Genomic DNA, 20,328 nt, shown 5'->3' with positions numbered 1-20,328 from the left:
TATCTATTTTATAAGTAAGGTTTATAATATATTATTTACGAAAATAGTTAGAGCCTGTTTATATTTTTTGTATCATAATAAATAAAACACCAAATTGTTCTATGCAAATTTATTATTCAAAAATATAGCAACAAAAAATAGTTTTGATTCTAAAAAAAATATAACCCAACTAAATTAAAATCAATTCAATATTTCGTGTAGTACCCCTTCTCCTTTATAACATCTGCACATCGTCTTGGCATGGACTCAATTAATTTCATAAAATAGTCATTGTTCACTTCTTTCCAAGCCTATTTCAAAGAGAATATTTGTATTAGAGCATGTTAGGTGCCTGATTTTGCTGTCAATGTAATGCCATAAATTCTCTATAGGGTTTAGGTCTGGCGATTGAGATGGCCAGACTATTACATTTATTTTTTCATCGGATAGCCACCTCTTGAGAACAAATTGAGAAGCATGTTTTGGATCGTTGTCATGCAGAAATATGGGCACGACTTCATCCATATATGGCACTAAATGTGTTTGCAGAATGTCTTTGTACATGAAACGATCCATTTTGCCCACTATTCTTACTATGGGTCCCATGCCACGAGCCAAGAAACATCCCCATACAAGAATATTACCCCCTTCATATTTAACTGTGGGGCAAATGTACTTTTTGTTTAATCTTTGTTCACTGGGGCGTCTGACGTACATCACTTCATCAGTCCTGAATAAATTATATTTAGATTCATCACTAAATACGACTTTCTTCCAATCAGCTACAGACCAGTGGACATGAGATTGGGCAAAGTGAAAACGAGCCTTGACGTTCTTCTTTGAGAGTAACGGTTTTTTGGCGGGGCGACGAGCAGGTAATTTGGCATCAAGTAATCTTCTCCTTACGCTACTGGAACTGAGGTTTACTCCTCCACCCTCTTTTAATTTTGCCAAAATTTGAGAAGAAGACAAAAAAGGATTTTCTTTGGAAATTCGTAGCAGCTGCCTATCCATCCTCAAATTTGTTTTTCTGGGTCAACCAGGAATGGGCGCTGGTGCAGCTGTTACAGTTAGGCGAAATTTTTTGCAAACTCTGGATACGATTGACCTGTGAAGCCGTAAGCTTCTTGCAACGTCACTCTGCCTAACACCATTTTCGTAATGCTCCACAATAATTTTTCTTACATCACCAGAGACGGTTTTTGAGCGACCCATTTTAAGTTCATTCTGAGATTCAAAAATAACAACTTTACAGCAGGTAAATCGATATTTAACTGATAAAATAAATGCGAAACAAGAATGTTGCTATATTTATGCACATTGTCTAAATAAACAAACATGAAGTTCCTTACTCTGCATTGGCATTCTTATGATATCTCGGTATATTTATAAATAATGCAGAGGCGTGTACTTAAAGGTAAAGAAATAATATGGAATAAATAATATTTTTAAAAACATCGCTTGTTGCTATATTAATGCACAATACTGTATGACTCGCGCCACTCTTTTTAAGATTAAGTAAATATTTAAATTGCATATTTAATGTATAGTTCTTTAAAAAAAATACAATTTTTTAATTCTAATTTAATAATTATATTTGCAACTAGATCACCATAATTTAAAAATTTATAATCTAACAAGTCGAGTAAAGTAAGAAAGTATAGGACAGCTTTTTGAAAAGTTAATGGCAAAAAATTATTTATACTAGTGCTATACAATAAAGTATTTTTTAACTTAAGCACTGTATCAAATAACCCATTAAACATATTGAAAATTCATTATTCTGAATTATCTTCTTTTTTGCCACACACCTCCATGATAGATTATTCGATTTTTGTAAAAAAATAATTCAACATCTATCTGGAAAACTGAAATTTTTGTAATTTTTTAATGGAATTCGACATTCATTTTGAATAATGAAACTATAGTTTCTAGGATAAATCCGCTTCTACGAGGCAAAAGATTAGTTCAACTGCCTGAAATAAATAAAAGACTTATTTTAATTGCTTGGAAAAATTTTAAAATTGACGATAATTTTCTGGAAAATTTAAATTTTTGTATTTTTTCCTGGTATTCAAAATTCAATTTTCAATAAAGGAATTATAGTTTCTTGGATAAACCTGCTTCCAAGAGACAAAAAAATTACTTCCACTGTCTGGAAAAACTTTAATATTGACCATGTCTATCTGAAATCTTAAATTTTTTTCTTGAAATTCAAGTTGAATTCTTGGATAAAATTGCTTCTATGACTTCTAAATCTCTCTGATCAATTCGTTTCCTCGTTATATGTATAAAATGTCTGTAAATGTAAGTACTTACAGTATTGTTACACTGACTATTAAAACACTTATTTTTAATATTTCTGGAATATTTTAATAGATTCTCAAATATTAAGAAAATAAATAATATATAAATATAGGAAAATAAAATGATAACTAGTCTAATTTTCAAAATGGCTAATAGGCGTCGTCTTCAAAAAAAATGGCGCCATTTTGCTTTGAATCTGAATTCAAAAAGTAGTCCACGATTTTCATTTCTCTCTTCAAGATGGCGCTTTCTTAAAAGTGGGAACTGTTCTTTCAATTTAATAAATAATTTAAAAAAAAAATTAACGTTTTGGTTTTGACTTCTTCAAATTCAAAATTTAATTTTAAGAAAAAAAGGGCCAATTTCTTTTTGGAAACTTCCCTTTCTGCCATTTTAAAATCTGACTTATAAGTAGGCCTTGCTCCTAAGATTTCAGAGCATTGCATCACTACTATAGGATCTTCAATCAAATAACCCCTTGGTTTGGATTTTATTTCCAAGATGGCGCCCATCCGCCATTTTGAAACTTGTTCGCACTGTATTGACGGATTGAGAGAGTGAATTTTTTATGATATCGATGGAAAAACTAAAAATTAATAAAATTTTTGTTATAGAAAACAAAAAAAATATCTTTTAAGATAAAAGATGTACTTATATTGCTCGTGGTTCAGAAGTTTTCATTTTAAATTTTCTGAGCCATTAGGAAAAGTTTTACATATTTTATAAAAAATTAATTTTTTATTTCATCCAATTTACCACGAGAACTTCCTGAGTAATTAAATGTTAAATTTAATCCAGCAGGTAGTTGAACACAATGAGAAATTTATTGATATCACAGTCTTGTACCTCAAACGTATCTCAGAAGTTGCCCTTTGAAAGTTTCTGAGCCAATAGAGGAAATTTTAGGCATGTTCTTATTTTACAATTTATTTTTTTTATTTCATCCGTTTACCATGGACACTTTCTGAGTAATTTAATATAAATTTAGTCTAGACACTGAAAAACAATTAATAATTTACTTTTATGATAATCTTAAAACGCTCATGGCTCAGAGGTTTGCATCTGAAACTTTCTGAGTTATTAACTACGTTTCAGACATGTTCTTTCTGTACAATTTATTGCTGTTTCATCCATTTACCATAAACAATTTCTGAGTAATTAAATTTTAAATTTAGTCCAGGCAGTTGAACACAAGTTAAAATTTATTGATATCACAGTCTTGTACCTCAGACGTGTGACTCAGAAGTTTCTATTTGCAAGTTTCTGAGTCATTAAGAGAAATGTTGGCCAAGTTCTTTCTGTGTAATTTATATTTTGTTTAATCCATTTACCATGAGCACTTTCTGAGTAATTTGTTGAAAATTTAGTCTGTACAGTTAAACACAATGAAAAATTTATTATATGACTCAGAGTGCATATGCAACTTTTTGAGTTAACTTTATGCAACTTTTAATTTTTTGTTTAATCCACTGTTCAGAAACACTTTCTGAGTAATTAAATTGTAAATTTAGTCCAAGCAGTTGAAAACAAGTAAAAATTTATTGATATCACAGTCTTGTACCTCAGATGTGTGACTCAGAAGTTTCCATTTAAAAGTTTCTGAGTAATTAAGAGAAATTTTGGCCAAGTTCTTTTTGTGTAATTTATATTTTGTTAAATCTACTTCTCAGAAATACTTTCTAAGTAATTAAATTCTAAATTTAGTCCAGGCAGTTGAACACAAGTTAAAATTTATTGATATCACAGTCTTGTACCTCAGACGTGTGACTCAGAAGTTTCCATTTGAAAGTTTCTGAGTCACTAAGAGAAATTTTGTCCAAGTTATTTCTGTGTAATTTATATTTTGTTTAATCCATTTACGATGAGCACTTTCTGAGTAATTTGTTGTAAATTTAGTCTGTACAGTTAAACACAATGAAAAATTTATTATATGACTCAGAGTGCATATGCAACTTTTTGAGTTAACTTTATACAACTTTTAATTTTTTGTTTAATCCACTTCTGAGCAACAGTTTCTGTGTAATTAAATTTTAAATTTAGTCCAGGCAGTTGAACACAAGTAAAAATTTATTGATATTACAGTCTCGTACCTCTAGTGACTCAGAAATTTCAATTTGAAAGTTTCTGAGCTATTAAGAGAAATTTTACGGATGTTTTTGAGCATATGTATGGCACAACACTTTCTGAGTAATAATTTTTTAATTTTGGTCCAGGCAGTTGAACATAACTATTTTCTTTATATACGATCAATTTTTTGTTTATTTATTTATTTATTATAAGTATTTCCTGACATTTTCTTTATATAAAATTTATTTTTTGTTTCACCCATGTAGCATAATCACTCTTTGAGTAATTTAATTTTTAATTTATTCCAGTCAGTTAAAAACAACTAAATATTTACTGGTACGACGATCTAATACCGCTCGTGGCTCAGCAGCTTACATTTGAATCTTTCTGAGTCATTATTATGAGCACTTCTGAGTTTTTATAAAAAAGTTAGATATTTTCCTCCTGTACAATTTATTTTTTATTTTATCCATTTACCATGAGCACCTTCTGAGTAATAAAATTTTACATAACATAACTAAATAAATTTCTTGATATTTTTATATCGCTTGATGGTTTTATGTCGCTCGTATCTCAGAAGTTTTGATTTTAAACATTCTGAGCCTTTGGGGAAAGTTTTGAACAATTTCTTTACATACATTTTTTTTTGTTTCATTCATTTACCATAAACACTTTCTGAGTAATTTAATTTTTAATTTATTTCAGACCGTTGAATATAACGAAAAATTTCTTTATATATTTATTGCTCGTGAGTCTGAAGTTTTCATTTAAAATTTTCTGAGCCATTAAGAAAACTTTTGAATTCTGTCAGAGTTAAGAGTGGATTAAATCTCAATTTATTTAAAATTAAATTTACCAAGAGGAATTTACGACAAATTGATTAAATTTTTTTTTTTCAAAAAATATGGAAAAATTGATTTTTTTATTATTGAACAAAAAAAATTAATTTAAAGTTATGTTACAAAAAAACAAATTAAAAATAGCCATTAAATTCTTAATTTTATTTAAAATCGAAAATCAATTCATTCAAAGAAAAAAAATTACCAAAAATACAATTACCTTAATCCCTTCAACGAACAACCTCCAATAACTTAACACAAAGAATTATAATATAAAATAATTTTAAAAAACCGCCCTCTCTATTTCAAAAAAAATATATACGCCCGTCCAATTCACTCAAACAAAAAAAAAATAAAACACAAAAAAACGAACTTTAAAATGAATAAAAAATAAAAATTATTATACAACTTTATAATAATATTCGCCGCGTTGTGCCGCGTCTAGTTCAAAACTAAGCCAGTTGCCCGCCTTTTAATATTAGACGTTCAACGGTGTGCGTGAGAGAAGGATCGAACGATGATGATGTTGGTGTCGTCTGCGTCGTTTTGTACTCCGCTAGACAGTCGGGCGGCAAGTCCGAATAGGAAGAAAAAATGCGAGGTGCGTGCCAAAGAGAACCAACCAAAAAAATTAATTATGTTCTATTTATAAATAAATAAATAAGTTAACTGGTAAGAAATTGTTGAATAGAAGGCCATAATTTGTAGGAGAATGTGTATATTACAAAATGGGGAAGTCTTTATCTCCAAGAAAAAATGCATGTCATTTTGTCATATACGTTCAACAAATAAAACTCAAAAACTACCCGTTATCGGGAATCAAAACAACAATAAAAAAAAGACTTAAGATAATGTATTCTTTTATTTATTGTTGTTTTGATTCCCAATAACGGGTAGTTTTTGAGTTTTATTTGTTGAACGTATATGTTTTTTGTGATGTTCTGTATCTGATGATGGATGTTTACACAGACGAAATGCATAATACCTTAGAAAGCATAATACATTTAACTAAATTACCTACATGCATTTTTCTTGGAGATAAAGACATAAAGACTTCCCCATTTTGAAATCTTGATAAGAAATATGGTGGGACTCCATTAAACCATTGGAATCCTTATTTTACTATGGGATAATATTTATAGGAGGATATTTTACTATTGGATTGGTCAGAATCTTTTTGAAAAGTTGAGAGTTTTTAGATTTTTTCTATCATGTCTACACCATCAAGAACTAAGCAGTTCAAAAGTTTCCTCGAGAGGTACAAACATCTGTCTGCTCTCAAATTCTCTCCCTTGTGTAAACAGATGCGTATATGATATACGTACATTCTTCAGATTCATAAATATACCTTGACCATATATATATAAATATACCAATAGTTTTTTGAACCTAGATAGTGAAAAATTGTCCAGAACCAAAAAAAAAAGTTAAATTTTTTCAAAACTTAATGACACATCTTAAAAAAAATTAATTTCTACTTATTTGCGATAAAAAATGCCACAATTACTGTAATTTTCATAGCTATATGCCTTGCTTTCGACAAATAAAATAGGGTTTGTTTACATTTTACTCGAAAACCTTAAGGTTATGGGAGAAAAGTATAGATACAAAAACTATAGAACTTTTTATCATCTATAATTTTCAAGCAGTTTTTTCTCAGGCAATTATTTTCTGCAAAAAAACCGTTTTCCATTTACCGTACCCTTAACTCCCCACCCACCCCACATAACTAACCAGTAAGAAATTCTTTTCAAAAATCATTATTTTCCAAAATAATACGCCTGAATAATAACTGGTTTCGTCGTTAATATCTAATCTATTAACACAGTTTGTTTATTTAAATTTGATATAATTATATATATTTATATTAATAATTTAATATAAAAACAGTGCTATTAGGTTGGATATTATCGATGAAAAACGGTGATTTTTCAAAAGAATTTCTTACTGGACAAATATTTGGGGTGGGTGGGGGGATAAGGGATGTGTTTATGAAAAACAATGTTTTTGCAAAAAATATATATTCAATATTTAATTTAATAACACTATTCATTTAAATTTGATATAATTTTATATATCAATATTAAATATAAAACAGCGTTCTTCATTGGATAATATGGACGAAAAACAGTGATTTTTCAGAAGGATTTCGTCAAATATTTGAGATGTAGTAATCGAGTTTAAAAACTAGATATGTAAATCTCGTATCAATTTTTGTAAATGCCAACATTTTCACCCTTTTAATAATAACAATAATAAAGGTCTTTTTATTTAGGAAAAAAAAATACAACAATTACAAGGTTAATAGTTTAAAGGCAAGATTCAGCGCACAAAGATTCAGATATCTAAATACCTGTTCTTCCATCTAACCTAATTATCTATATTATACTAAGTTTCAAAATAGGAATAATATAAACGCTATAAATTATAAAGAGTACATCAACCAGCAAAAAAACAAAATGTGACAGCATATATGCCTATACAAGGAAAAAGAAACAAATTCAACCCCACAAACAAAACACATCACAAAGCAAAAGATACAGTCTGTTATATGTGTGTATATCATAATATAGTCTATTGCATTAATTGTTTTTGTTATCATCATCGGAATAGAGAAAAGAAAGTACAAAATAAAAAAAAAAGAAACGAAACAACCACTAAATTATGCTTTATTGTTCCTGCAGTAATTTCTTAAAAATGTATTTTTTTAAACAATATAAGCTAAAAATGTTTTCGGTATTAGTTTGGCAGCTATTTATAATTTTTAAAATTTGATAAGAAAATGATCTTTTGTAAGTTTCAGTTGAGTGAAGCGGAGGTGTTAGCCTTCCTTTATACCGGGTATTAATATTGTGAACATCTGTGCGAAATTTTATTTTATTATATAAGTAAGGTGGAGATCTTAAATTAATTATTTTAAAAAACATTGAAGATGCGTGAAAAATCCTTCTGTTGTGCATAGTCAACCACCTGGTTTCCTTAAGCTTGTGTTTTATGGGGTTGCGCTTTCTTATTATATTATATATTAATCTAAGGCACGCATTTTGGAGTTTCTGAATTCTACTCTCTTCAGCAGTTCTCAAGCATGGACCATACACTGCATCGCAATGATTAAGCTGTGATAGGACCAGCGAATCACACAGTAGAATTTTTGTTTTTCTATTTAAAACGTAACAATGTGTATAAATATTTTTAAGGTTTAAAAATCCTTTTTGAATACATGAATTTACGTGCTATCATACGCACTATCCAGAATCAAACCCAAGCTCTTGCAGTGCTCGTCGTGTTTTATAGGCTCGTTATTGATATGAATTAGGTCCCTATAATACTGTAAAAAACTCTTACGGCTACCCTTGCCCCCAAACAGCATAAATGCTGATTTCATAGAATTTAATTGTAGGCAATGATTTTTAGAAAACTCGTAAATGCTGGCAAGGTCATAATTAATGGCAGCCACTGCTTGGGAACTTTCACCTAGTTCAAATGAGAGATATATTTGAGTATCATCAGCATAATAGTGCTGCTTAGATGATATGAATATTTTTGCCATGTTTGATACATAGATTGAAAAAAGGATTGGCCCAAGGATGGAGCCCTGAGGCACGCCTGAAGAAATCTCTAAAAAACCAGAATCTACGCCATTATAAGAAACAGCTTGATACCTATTAACCCTCTATTTTGTAAATAGAATCTTATATGATATACGTATATTTTACAGTTTAATAAATATACCTTGATATTGATAAATTACAAAACCAAAAATTTCCTAAAAAATCGTTGAATAAATATATAGGGTGATTTTCAACTTATGCGCATAAACTTGGGAAATGTTAGATGAAGATCAATAATGAGTAATAATGAGAAAAAAATGTAGTGAAATATTTTTGGTTTCCGAAATAAAGTTAAATAAATGTCAACAGAACGTGTATCAGACGAACTTATTTTGTTTATTAATAACTGATAGTAAACAAGTCATAATGTTTGGAATTTGTTGTTTGGAATCTTTAGCAGTACTTATTTTGTTGTTGGCTGTGATCGTTTTCGATCGTTATTTTCACACGAACAAAATAAAAGCGTCAAATGTAATGGCGAACATTTTTACAAGCGAAGAACTTGTCGACATGGTTTTGGTTTACGGAGAAACGCATCAGAATGCAGTGGCAGCAGCTGATCTGTATGCCCAAAGATTTCTCCGAAGATATCACCCGAGACGTGGGGCTTTCTTACGTGGTATTCAGCGGGGTAGAGAAACTGTCATAGGCACATTCTAAATCTAAGTAATAAATGGAGGAGGATATTTTAGAAGTTATCGAAGAACAACCTGGAATTAGCACTAGGACAATTGCAGCGCGATTTGGAATATCGCAATCTACAAGTTGGCAACTTTTAAGGCACGAGTTGCTGTACCCGTTTCATGTGCAGAGGGTACAAGCCCTACTTCCAAGAGATTTGCCGCTTCGAGTACACTTTTGTGAGTGGTTGTTACATCACCAGCGGTTAAGCCCAAACTTTACCATGAACATTTTAGTTACGGATGAGGCAAATTTTACGCGCAATGGAATTTTCAACTTTCATAACACTCATTACTGGGCTTTGGAAAATCCGCATATTACACGGAGAACATACTTTCAACAACGTTTTTCCGTAAATGTATGGGCTGGAATTCTGAACGGGATGCTCATCGGACCTTTTATTCTGGAAAATCGTTTGACTGGTACTCGGTATTTAGAATTTTTGCGCAACAATTTACCAGTGCTCCTTGAAAATGTGAATCTCAACGCTAGGCAGAACATGTGGTTTCTTCATGATGGCGCTCCACCACATTTTTCACGACCAGTGCGACATCATTTAGATCGTGTATTTCCCGGACGATGGATAGGCCGTGATGGTCCAGTTGGGTGGCCCCCTCGCTCGCCTGACCTTAATCCATTAGACTTTTATTTGTGGGGTCATATGAAAACAATGGTGTTTGTAAGCGAAGTTAATACTGAGCAAGAGCTACGACATCGCATAAACGCTACCAGTAACGCAATTCGCCTACAGCCTGGTTTGGCCCGTGCATGTACGTCTTCATGGATTCGACGAGCTCAAGTCTGTATCGAAAATAATGGAAACAACTTCGAACAGTTGCTTTAAATTAGTTTAAATTAAACACGTTAAAAAATACACGTTTTTTATTTTAAAAAATATGGATATCTCCAAAACTAAAAATATTTTACTGCATTTTTTTCTCATTATTACTCATCAGCTATCATTTCCCAAGTTTATGCGCATAGGTTGAAAATCACCCTGTATATTTAACGATAATAATATATGATGTATTGCTTGGGACGGTTATTTAAAGCTTCCATAGAGAAAAAAAATGTTAGGAGTCAAAAAAACCCTAATTTTTTTTATATACATTTGGAACTAACTCGAAACTTATTTAATTTAGATATACCGAGGGTTCTTCGAAGGTACTTTACTCCAAAAACGTTATATTTTTCTTTAATAAATAAATTACATTTACTGGTAACAACTAGTAACTATTGATAAATGAAATTCATCGATAGTTGAGTACTTAAATTAAAGAGCCGATACCCTGTTATATGTTCAAATAATATACAGTCTGTTCAGCACAATATTTACGTTATATTCAGATATACCAAACGACATTTAAAAAAAATAAGGAGTGATAGAGTTGAGCTACCTTTAAAAAACACCTCTTATGACACACTGATGACTTTTTTTATAGTTATTCGAAAAAGAATTAAAATTCGATTTTCTTGGAAATTTATTTAGCACAAGCTAGAAATGTTATTAAGTATTTTAAGCGAACTAAATTCAAAACAACAACATAACCATATTCGTACTTTTTATAGGCATTTGCAAGGGAATCAAAATCTTTGATGTATCACATGCCATACTTTGATTCATGTATATAAGCTTACATGATAAAGGGTGTTGCAAATTGGCCTTTTTACTACTTTCCAAAAAAATTCGGCATAGCCAAGTACACTCTCTCAAAGAGGCTCCGAGATTAGGAACTTAAGTTAGCAACTAAATATTGACAAGGGAACAGTAGATTTAAACAAAAATATTTAAATTGTTGCGGGAAAAAATAAAAAATATGTATTATTTTTTAAAAAATACTGCAGGCAATTGGCAAAATTCTATTTGGAAATATTTGGCAAAAGACCTATAGGCACAGAGCGTGAATATCATCTCATGTTATGCAATCGAAATTTATCCGGAAGTGAGTTGAGTAGCTTTAATTCGTTATAGGCAAGGGACCTAGTATAAAATGTTGTACGAAAACGAGGCATAGAATACTTCGTTCTTACATAATCTATCCATTTCTGTTTCATCCCATATTTCTTGTTGTTTCTCTTGGTCTCCAGGGTGCTGTCTCGTCACATAACCGCTCCATTGCCAATTCTGGCTTGCTACCGTTTTGCCAATATCCGTCACTTTGATTCTATGTGTTCATTTCATATTTTGTCCCTCGAGATGACTCCCAGTATTAGTCTCTCCATGCTTTTGGGTTATTGCTACAGTTTCCAATCTGTAGGTAAGAATCGACAGAATGCGTAGGCTTTTTTCTATAGTTTTATCCCTTAGTCTCTTTTTATTTGTAAAAATAACGTTCATGTTTTATAATGCTATTTATGCTAAATGGATCGGGCGTTTGCCTTGCGCAGTGTGTTTTTTTTGCTCAGCTTGATTTTTTGTTCTAAGTATATGTTTATATATTCTCTGTGGTAAAGTTGCCTGTCTTGATGTTTATATATTTTTTTTTCTTATTAGTAAAAAGCATTTTCAAACCAGAAAATACCCTTCACGTTAACTGCTCTACATGGCCGTTAAATCGTAGTTTTGATTCAACACCAAGACCCATATTGCGAGCGAGGTCAATAAAATTGCAGCTTATTATTGTATATGTTCATGTTTGATTCTACCAGCTCAACTCCATTTTTATTTCCAAAGGTCGTTAAGTTTTGAATTGAAATTTAAGTTATATTCATGAGCTAACTCGCATTTTAGTTTAAGCTCATCATTTAAAGAATCAGAGGCCTCAGTGAGTGAATCAGGTTTAAAAAATATATATACAGATGAGTGTTTGCAAACTCATCATAACTACATAAAAAAAATACACATTTATTATTTTATGCAAATAAAAGGCCAACAAGAATTCAGAATTCTTTCAAGGCAGATTCTGGTCTTTAACATTGTGGCCAAAACTTAAAAAAAACTAACTAAAAAAAATGTAGAAACGCTTTTGCATATTTAACCAACCAAGCTCGGAAAGTCCATGGGAAACGCGATTACGTCTGCGTATGCCAAAAATTAGGCGAATACATGAGTTCTGAAGCTTTTGCAATCGGCACCTGTCATTATAGTCTAGGCACCAACCGTAAACAACATCGCAATAATTGCATTGTGACAGCACTAAAGAGTCACACAACATTTTTTTAATATCTTTACTTTTGCCTATGCAAGTAAATTAATTTTAAAGCAAAATACCCTTTTTTTAGAACATTAGAAACGTGTTGATGAAATCGCAAATCACTATCCACTATTAAGCTCAAACTTTTGCAATTATCTACAACAGGAATATTAGCATCACCCATCTTAATATTAATAGTGTTGCTGTCTAAAATATGGTTAATTTTTTGCTTATTACCAATAAACATTACAGACGACTTAGAAGGATTTAATTTTAGAAAATGTTTTGACGAAATATCGCATATGGCTTGTAAGTCTTGATTAATTTTTGCTTCCGCATTTTTAGCATCTTTTGGCAAAAAAGAGTAATACAACTGAGTATCACAGGCATAACAATGGTAAAGGCAGTTTTTTAAATAAAAATAAAGTATAAATAATAAGAAATAAGGGTCCTAAAACACCACCTTGAGGCATGCCATTATCAACTTCCAAAGGTTCAAATACATTTTTCTCTATCCTGACTCGCTGCACCCTACCGCTTAAATAAGAATTAATGAAATTAATAGCTTTATCAGAAAAACCTATGTAGTGAAATATAGACTTTAAAATTTCGTGATTAACAAAATCAAAGGCTTTCGTATAGTGCAATAGAACAAGGGCAGAAATCATACCATCATCTCTAGATCTTATGATGTCATCCAGACTGTTTAGGGAGCAAAATATCATTAGCATTTAAAAAATTTCGAATTTGAGTGTCAATGGCATCACAAAGGCCTCTTTCCAACATTTGGGAAAATAGCTGCTTTCAATTATTAATTATATGCAATATAAAAGCTATTATAAAAGGGCAGCACATATGAATTAATGTTATATTAAGATTTTCGATACCAAATGTCGATTTATTTGTCGATTGTCGAATTATTTTTATAAAAATTAATTATTTCTTGACTATTATCGCTGCTAGGTACCTTATTGCTGTCAACAAAATAATTATTGAAATTATCGGGATCCTTAAAAGCTCCAGGAATCTGTTTTTGCTTACAAGGTAATATTTTTCTTAATTCACTCCATTTTTTCCCATATGTACAGTTCTTAAATTAATTTCTATAAAAAGCTTTTTTTTCTGCTCTAACGGCTGTCGGATACTAAAAGACAATGCTTGATCATATCAAAGGCCTTTGAGTAATCAAGCATTGCAAGTACTGTAATGTTGCCCTGATCTGTGCTTTCAAAAATATCAGTGGTTACTTTAGAAAGAGCTGTAGCTGTACTAAGCCCACCCCTAAATCCACACTGAGTATTAGGTAATAGTTTGTTATTCAAATAATAATCGTGAATATATTGAGGAACTATTTCCATAATGTTAGACGCTGCTGGCCAGATGCTTATGATACCCAACTCAGATAAATCATTAGTATCAATAACTTTAGCAAGTGGAATTCCAATAGCGCCCTTCCATGCAAGTAACTGTTTGTAACAATTTATTATGTGCATTTTAAGAAAATACCCCTTGCCTGTTAAAGCTTAAAAGAGCATTAAGAAGATTAGAATTATACACATTTATTTTACTATTACAGTTGTTATTTATAATTTGGAAAAATTGGGCAAAATGAGTGTTACGAGCATCAGACTTAGAAAGGTGATGTGGTAAATCCTTTTTTGTTTAATTTGAAGTATGGATACTTAAATTGCGAAGTGTAGACCATAGTTTACGACTATAAAATTTAAATAATTTTGCTTCTCCCTTCTAATTATAGTAACTGTTGACACTATTTCACAACATGTTAATCTATGATCAGAAATTAGGCACCGCAAGACTTTAAATCCAGTGACTTAATAAATAAATAATGCATCTACTTACCTATATCGGATATACTACTTTAAGGATTGAGGCTTTCAGGGCTTCCCCAAGCAAGTTGTAAACTACATTTGCATGCACATGCTCTTTTTTCTTTGATTTTTTAGGTCAAACTTGTACACAAATAATCCACATTCACATATACCGACGTATACAATCAGAGCATAAATAACGACATTTCAACACGTGTGGAAATATGACCGAATGTTTATTGGAAATATTTTCGAATTTTATCACAATTGGATAAATATTTAAATATACAGAGTGGTCCAAAAAATATTCATGATCAGTTGTAAAGAGAAACATCAATACTACAATCACAGACTACAATCTGTTTTTTTTTATTTATTGCGGCGCTATAAGAATAAGCTTCAAGTTTTTTACTATAAAGTTGCGATAAAAGAGTTATGATAAACTGAAATGCTTTGTGCTCTATAAGAGGATAATAAAGTGTGTATTGAACTAAAAAGGGATAGATTTAAGGTAAGAGCTTAGACAAAAAATATCTTACCCTAACTTGACTGCATGTGTAACAAAATGCCCACTTGGGCATATTGTCAGCTATTTGCCGGTAAGTTAGTTATTGGTATAAATTACTACAGATATGATTGGTAAGACAAAAACCAAGGCATTCGGAGTAAATGGAGCAAATTGGACGTAAAAATGCAGTTGAAGCTGTACAGGAAGATCGAATGTTTCGTCAAGGTGCTTCAAAGTCATTTTTAATACCAAGAAGAATTCTGTCTCGGGATGTTAATAAAAACCAATATAATAAAGCAGTAATGGGGCGGAGACCAGTACTAACTGTAAATTATAAAACTGAACTGTCTGGAAGAATTATTCGTTTGGCGGGCCGGTCGGCATTGGCTTGACGGATTTTTAAAACGAAATCCTGAAATAAGGCAAAGAAAGGTTCAAAGTATGAATCCCGCCCGTGCCCAGAAACTAAACAGATTTATCGTTAATGACCATTTTGAAAAATTAAAAAAATCCTTTCGGAACTGGATCTTATGGAAAGCACAGAAAAAAATTTTAATGTCGATGATAAAAGCTGTAGCTAAGCTTACATCATCAGCAAAGTGTGTTGGCAAAAAAAGGACTGAAATGTGTACACCTCGTAGCTCCAGAGCACGGAAAACACGTTACAATTGTTTTTTGTGGTAATGCTTCTGGTAATTCCATTCCGCCTACAATTCCGTTCAACTTGTACACAAATAATCCACATTCACATATATCGACGTATACAATCAGAGCATAAAATAATAACGACATTTCAACTCGTGTGGAATGGCACTATACGACCGAATCTCTATTGGAAATATTTTCGAATTTTATCACAATTGGATAAATATTTTAATATACAGAGTGGTCCAAAAAATATGCATGATCAGTTGTAAAGAGAAACATCCTTTAAAAAAGAGATAGACATGAAAACCTTCTCAACGATTCAACGATCTACCGTAAGTCATTTTGAATTTCGTCGAGGTAGTTGAGGATAAAAATGTAATGAATGATTTAAATCGTTGTCTGGTTCAGAGGCTTTCATTTGAAACATTCTGAGGCAATATTTTTTTTTATGTTTCAAGTATAAGGATACTTAAATGTGTAGTTGAGTTTATTTGCTGACTACTGAATAATTTTATAAAGAAAACTTTTCTACAGGTGTTTACCTAATAGGCTTGAAAAAACAAATATTATCCTCATCTATAAGAAGAGTAATACAAGAAATTCAGAAAACTACAGAGCTATGTCCCTGCTATCGAAAAATAGGAACCTATAGAAAAAATAAATAAATAATACAATATAAACATAAAAATGTCAATAAAAGTAATTGAGAACAATAAAACAAACAGAAAAAAGGAAACAATAAAAAATAATAATAGTACAGCATAAATACAAGTAAACTGATTTTAAATTACATCACGTTTTTAATATTACGAAAAGTTGAATGATGAATCACATTCTATCGCCATAAGCCTCCTCAAGGGAATAATATACCTTATCTATCAACAGTTTTTTAACTTGCCTATTGAATTGACTATTATTTTTCAAATTTTTAATTTTCAGAGACAAATGGTTATAAATTTTTATCCCTTCATAATAATAGGTAGTATCATGCAGTAATATACAGGGTAGCTCAAAAATTAAGAGGTTTAGGACATAGCTTTATTTGAACGTTTCTTCTTAAAATCCCCTAAGTATGAACACCCTTAAGGAGCACCTTTTTACCCTGTAACACCTTGTATATTGGCCAAATTGGATAGGGACAACGCAAGTTTGTATATATACTAAATTTCCAATTTTTAACTATTGTAATAACTTACATTTTTATGATATTGAAGAGTCATCGAGACATATCAGATTTAGTTTAAGTTATTCATTAACAAGCTGTCTGGAAAAATGAATATTAACGTTAGTCCTTATATTTTGCGTGTTTCAATTTCAATGATGACATATTTTTCATCATTAAGCGCCAGTTAAGGGTAAGTTATTATATTGCTCTAATTTTCTTATTGTTTTAATTCTTTTTTTATAATTTTATGACTGTAGAGCTATTATAAATAAATAAGCAAAGTAGATCTATTTTTTGGTATATTTATTAGGTTTAGTGAAGGTTTAATATTTGGCAAAGAGTTTACTTGTATCAAAAATCAGTAAGATATTTTGTGCTTCCTCTTACGATGATCGACTTTTTTTGTATTGTATTGATAGAATAATTGGATAACAAAATATGAATTCGTCACAACAATACAGATTTTACCTAAATCTTACTACTATAATATTGTTAAATCAAGCATAGAATACGTGACAGTAGTTTCGAATCCGATGTTTCCTAAATATATTAACCAAATTAAAAAGGTAAAACACAAGTTTGTAAATAAACTAAATTCTACTACTGAGCTAATTAAGTTTTATGGTATTAAATATTTGGATAATCGTCGGGACAATTCGGATTTAGTCTTAATTTTGCGTGTTTCAATTTCACTCATGACATATTTTTCACCAGTCTGACGTCATTTAAGCGGTACTTAAGGGTAAGGTATTATATTGTTCTCATTTTTTTTATTGTCTTTATACTTAAGTTTTTTTATATTTTTTATTATTATAGGGATATTAATAAATAAATAAGTAAGTTAGGTCTCTTTCTTGGTATATTTGTAAAGTTTAATGAAGGTGTATCAATTGGCAAGGCACTAAGTTGTATCTTTTCTAGTCTATCTATAAAAAAGCCTTGTATTTAAATAAATAATTCAGTAGTAAAATTATATTTTTTGGTATCAACTCTCCCGAATAATATTGTCACAAATAAATTAAAAAAAAAAAGATTTAAAAGACATATTTATGAAAGACGTGCTTTATTTCGAAAATTTACTTCGACTAGGGTTTCATAAAAACTGATTTTTTTTTATAAAAATATAAATTTTGCCCCCGAAAAACCAATAAGAAAAAATTCACTTACTGTTCTTAATCAATGAAACAAAAATGGGCTTCACCAGCACAAAAATGCAAAAAATAAATCACACTTATCACAGTACAAAGATGTACACTCGATACTTTGACAGATGCGGGATAAATAACCACAAAGCTGTACTAGATGAACATTTATAGTAATTTATTTAAACAGGGGCGAACTTAGTCTGCACAAAAAAAGTTAAATTTATACAGGGTGGCTCAAGTTTATCCCTCATCATTGCGTATGAGAAATACGGGTCAGTTAAATTTTACAAATATTTAATGAACTATAAAACAATCTTTTGAAAAATGACCGAAGAAACTGAACACTATGTTGGAGATTTTAAGTTGAAAATCGGACGTTTAGTGTGCGAGGAATGGTGATCGGGTTTTTTTTTCAATACGGCCCTGGTTTGTGTTTTTGGTATAAGAAAAAATGAATAAAATCCATTTGAGTCCAGAGACAAATCCTCTGTATCCATCTCTGTCCGTCATTTCCATAGATCGCCGGCAAATTGGTCCGAAAATTTTGATTTATTCCATCGGGTCGGTCGGTGTTTTAAATTTTAGATTTTCGGATGATGGCCGGGGCCGACCGACCGTCAAGTAAAAATATTCGGAAAAAACCACGAGAAAGTCGCTCCCGTCGGACCACAGGAAAAAAAAACAAGATGATGATTTAGGCGGTCAGACGTTTAAATCACCTTTACATATAATTTACAAAACAAAACAATAGCGTGTGTACTACTTTAGACTACGTATAATATGTAGGTAGTGAATATTTTATTTATTTATTTATTTATTTACGTACATATAAGTCATACTATACCATATTTGTTTTTCCATAGCAGGAGTGTCTCATTAGTAATTCAAAAATACTATAAATTACTTTTTCCTATGTGGAACAAAAAGATCGGTTTTACCAAAATTAAATCGACACATCCTCTAATGCCTCAAATTCAATAGGGTCGTAAAATTCCGCACAATCATTAATGTGATAAGTCATTTTAAGAGTTTCGCCGAATAGGTATAGGTCTCACAGTTTTTTTGCTATGTTAAATCCTTTTGTATTAGGATAAATTTATATATTTGGATTTTTTGTATTAGATAAAAGTATGGGCTGAAGTCTGGTTAGTAGGTTTTTAATAAATTGCAATAAAGAAGCCTTAAAATCTAAAAGTTATGTAAAAAGCCAAAGATGAAGATGTAGACAAAGTCACAAACAAATATTGTTTATTTTGCATTATTAAGAAAAAACAACTTATAAAATAGTGAAAAATTACGAAGTAGTGATCAAAATTAAAAATAACATTTTGCAACCGTTATAAAGCGTTAAATAGCGAAATGCGAATTTAGATAAAACGCATGTGTAGACACCAGTAAATATATAGCGTTCCTAATCTGCATTATTTTAAAACGTTTCAAATATGTGGATGATCTCGCTTAATGCGCATTAAGGTTCCGTGTATACGGTAGAAGATCCAAATTCGCATTAATTTTCAGTGCTGCCAACCAACAAAAATTTAAAAATCGGGACGGTTTTTCCTCTTTGATTTTATCGTATTTGTGCTTTATGGTGTTGCAAAATTAAAACAATTACAAAATATACAATAACATAACATAACCTGATTAACTACGTAGTCAACTAATAACTACTAGTAGTCAGCTCAACCAATTTTTTTTTTATTCTTATGTTGGTAATAGTAATAAAGGGTTTTTTTTGAGAGGTATACAAATTTGAAGTGAAATAAAACTATAAAAAAAAAATATTGACATGGTATTGGTTTTATTTAAAATTCAAATTCAAAATTGTTTATTTTGCCAAAAGTAAAAAAATACATGTATCATTGAGTTACACATAATATATACAGTTGACAAAAAAGGACCAATTCACGATTACAAAACCGGTAACAGTGACCGCTGAGCGGACGCCTGCGAAAGGACCCTTAACCTAATAAATAGCTACTATAATAAATACAAAAAATAAATTTAAAAAAAATAGTACATATAAAGTATGCAAAGAGAAATAAATAAAAAACTACTTAATAAAATAATTCCCAAAAAAAAAAAACAAAAGAAAACAAAAAACAAAAAGACAAATTAAAAATAAGAGTTCTGAAGAGAATGGGAGCGCGCAGAAGGAAAACGAGTCTTGATGACAGTTAAATTTTAGGGATAAGTCAGGGCGTGGCAGAATATTAGAAACAATACGAAATAAAAAAATAAAAAATCAAATAAAAAATCTCAACATCGAAATTATTATAATATTGATCTTATTTAAGTACTTAAATTTATTTATGTGACTTTTAAAACTTAAAAGATATTGTTATGCCATTAGTGCTTAAAAATGATTTCGGGCATATGAGCGCCACGGCTGGTTCGAATGTAGCGTAATCGGGT

The 20,328-nt window shown here is 30.7% G+C and overlaps 1 protein-coding gene across 4 annotated transcripts in view; it reads right to left on the bottom strand.

The window, feature by feature from the left end:
- Positions 1-14,644, bottom strand: part of LOC126734304 (uncharacterized) — a 74,173-nt gene extending 59,529 nt beyond the window's left edge. For 2 of the 4 annotated variants that reach the window (XM_050437873.1, XM_050437877.1), the window contains exon 1: positions 14,479-14,644. The gene's annotated coding sequence lies outside the window, so the exon portion shown is untranslated. Of the gene's footprint in view, positions 1-5,412; positions 5,630-14,478 lie in introns of those variants that run through there. The other 2 variants (XM_050437876.1, XM_050437875.1) reach the window with 2 other exon arrangements.
- Between the last annotated feature and the right edge of the window lie 5,684 nt (positions 14,645-20,328).

This window comes from Anthonomus grandis, chromosome 3, assembly GCF_022605725.1.
Source record: "Anthonomus grandis grandis chromosome 3, icAntGran1.3, whole genome shotgun sequence".
Lineage (NCBI taxonomy): Eukaryota > Metazoa > Arthropoda > Insecta > Coleoptera > Curculionidae > Anthonomus > Anthonomus grandis.
Note: the sequence above shows the minus strand (reverse complement) of the source record. Positions and strands in the feature narration are given on the sequence as shown.